The 3,031-nt window shown below is 44.2% G+C and overlaps 1 non-coding gene across 1 annotated transcript; it reads left to right on the top strand.

Annotated features, from left to right (window-relative positions):
- Nucleotides 1-2,732: 2,732 nt before the first annotated feature.
- LOC118451758 lies at nucleotides 2,733-2,816 on the top strand. Its single transcript, XR_004841306.1, has one exon. It is a non-coding gene; the product is annotated as a U5 spliceosomal RNA (small nuclear RNA).
- The last annotated feature ends 215 nt before the right edge of the window (nucleotides 2,817-3,031 follow it).

Here is a 3,031-nt window from a genome sequence, read left to right as displayed (position 1 = left end):
TATGGCTTTGACCAGGGCTCCTGGGCAAAGTTCCACCAGTTCCTCCAGGTTCAGCTATGTAAGTGTCTCATGACATTCCTTCAGTGGTGTGTTGTAAGCCATAACCTTGAGCCAAAAGAATATCCTTTGACAAACAGGAATATAATATTTTTGTTTGGTTCGGTTGAGAATGTTGCACAAGGTCTTGTGACATAAAGAGAAAGAACTGGTACAAATGCCAGAATCCCAGAGTCTCCAACACTTCAGCATAATGAAAGCCCGAGTGCCTGCAGAGATGCAGGAGAAACAGAGATGGCACTTGGTTTACGCTGCCTCCCTCACCCAGAGGTTGTGCTTAGGCAATGTCATCTTCAGTTTGTGTCAGGAATTTGAAATGACCCTGTCCTACAAAAGACTTTCAAAACCTTGGTATCTGCGATCTTTCATCAAGCATTTCTCACCTGTTTTGGCCTATTGCAGCCTCGTAAGACAGCAAAAATAAAAAAAAAAGAAGGCATCACATTTCTGACCCCGTCCTGACAGGACACATTTCTGTAGTCTGTACCGTTGCGTGCGCTGTATTTAATACCGTAGCGCTTCTGAGTAGCTGTAGTCCTTGGTTTTCTGTGCAAACACAAATTGTTTGTTTTGCAGTCAATGATCTGCTAAAACAAAGGAGTTGATGTAGTCACTCACGTGTATTTTTGGTCAAAGGAGAACTTGGGAGGTTTAAAGTGGAAGGTTCAATGTTTTTATGCATAGAATGCTATGGATTATTTGTAAAAATGAAACAACAAAGCTTTTCTCTCCTCTGTGATCTAGCAGCAGCTTGACAGTACACATGTGAAAGTAATAGAGTTTATTCCAGAGCCTTTCCACCCGAGAGCCTGCATGCCTTTGATAACCCAGGACCCTCTTGCCCCTGAGCTCTAATACTCGCTTGTCCAAGCTCAGTGAATCTCTTTCCTTGCCCCTCCTCCCCACCCACACACGCAAAGTTTTGTTTGTATTGTGTGGGATTTATCTTCATTTGCTTTACTTTCTGAGTACTTTGCTTCAGGCGTGGGTAATCTGAATGAAAATCTGGTGAGTGGTTCAAATGTATGCTTACATTTAAAAGATGATACCCGCTTAATATACGCGATTCATATTTTTACCACCCCCTCCCCTCCCTTGTTCTTTCCCCCTAGAAGTAAAAAGTTGCATGGACTGTGAAACGTTCAGCCCCCAGCGGTCCCCGACCGAGACATGGAAATTGCCGTATTCCTGTTTCAGCATGGCCCTGTCCTGCGGTGCTGCTGTGCTCTGGTTCACTGCAGGTGATCGCTCCCCGCTCTGCGGCTGCAGGCGGACTTGATTTATACTGCCTTCTGTCTGCGTGCTTCTTCCTTTTCTCCCTTCCTCGTGTGGTTGATCTAGGCGGAGAAGAAACACAGACGAAACGGAGCAGTATCATTTCAGCAGGCAATTGAAGAAAAGCTAATTAGCATTTTAATTGTTTTGAATTTCAAGTGGCTTCTGCTTATTCACTGTGGGTTGAAGAACTCCTTTCTACGCCTGACCTGATTATATTAATTACTATTCTTAGTGTAGACTGCTTCTATTACTTGGAATTAATTTTTGCGTAAGGCTAGGTCCTCAGCTGGTGTTAATGGGTGTACTTCTGTGATACGCAAGGCAGGGGATCACTTTATGCCTGCTCAGGATTTGGTCTGGGTTTGGTATAATTAAGTCGTGCTCGAGGGATACAGGTACAAGGGTGAGGCATTTGGTTCTGCCAGCCAGGAGCTGCTGTCTGAGGAGTCCCTTCGCAGCAGGCATGCAAACCCTTTAATGGTAGCTGTGTTTGGCCTCGGGGCTCTCCAAATGCTGGGGAGCCTGCTCTGTGCTCATCTGGCTGTACTGCAGCCTGGGCAGCCCCTGCAAAGTCTCTGTTGGAACCGTGGGCCTAACAACAGAGCGGGTCTGTGTCTTCAGTGCCCTGGAGAGCTTGTTTGGTTGGAGGTACTGCCCAGATTGGGATCCTTGCAAAACACTCGGGGAAGCTGGCTTTTACGTGACGTGATGGAAGAGAATGTGGTGGTGTCTGCCTCCTAGCCTGTCGTGTTGTGAGAGGTAAAACCTGTCATCTAGGAGCTGGGAGACCTTGGTTCAGTGCCTACCGATAGAGAAAATGTTGAAATTCTCATCTCCTGCCTCCTGTCTGTCTTCTCCGGATACTCATTTTATGTGCTTACTGTTAAAGGTGTGCTACTGTAAAGCAAAAAAAAATAAAGACACAGTGGTTGTAGAAGACACGTCAGTAAACATGAATCTGTCGCCTAGGAACTAAGAACGTAGATGCTAATACTTGTTTAATTGTTTCTGGGTTTTTTGGGGCAGGGTTGTTTTGGGCATTTTGGTTTTGGTTTGATTTTTTTTTTGTTTCCCCATAAAGAGTGCTTAATGTGAAATTAAGCAGTAACTGGTGCAGGGAAGAGAACTTGGCTCACCTTTTTGTGCATGAGAATACCGAAATTTTTAGTAGCTTGCAGGAAAGAGAATAGGGACTGGGCTGAAGGAAAAGCTTGGTTGCAGGAAATAGCTGTCTTACCGCTTCAATACCAGTTTACGAGGCAGGTGAAGTAATCTTTGTTTCTTTTGTACGTTAAGTTCTGTATGTTAAAAAAAAACCTAAAATACATTTTTATTTAATTTATGACATCACTGAAGTGCTGTTAGGAATTGGCGCATACATGCATGTCTAGCGCATTGTACTCTGGGTTCTCTTCAGATGGTATAAATCTTTCGCCTTTTACTAAAGATTTCCGTGGAGAGGAACAGGCAGAGGTGCTGAGGGACAGGGCTTAGTGGTGGGATGGCAGGGTTAGGTTAGAGGTTAGACTCAATGATCTCAAAGGTCTTTTCCAACCAAAGCGATTCTATGATTCTAATAGTCAATGCTATCAGCTACTTAATAATGGATCTTTCCATGTGTGTTCATTCCTGTGTTAATGCTAGAGGCTGGCCCACTTCATTTACTCAAAATACCTTCATTCAACAAGAAGAAAAA

The sequence above is a fragment of the Egretta garzetta genome, unplaced genomic scaffold (genome assembly GCF_000687185.1).
Source record: "Egretta garzetta isolate BGI_Z169 unplaced genomic scaffold, ASM68718v1 scaffold12, whole genome shotgun sequence".
NCBI lineage: Eukaryota > Metazoa > Chordata > Aves > Pelecaniformes > Ardeidae > Egretta > Egretta garzetta.
Note: the sequence above shows the minus strand (reverse complement) of the source record. Positions and strands in the feature narration are given on the sequence as shown.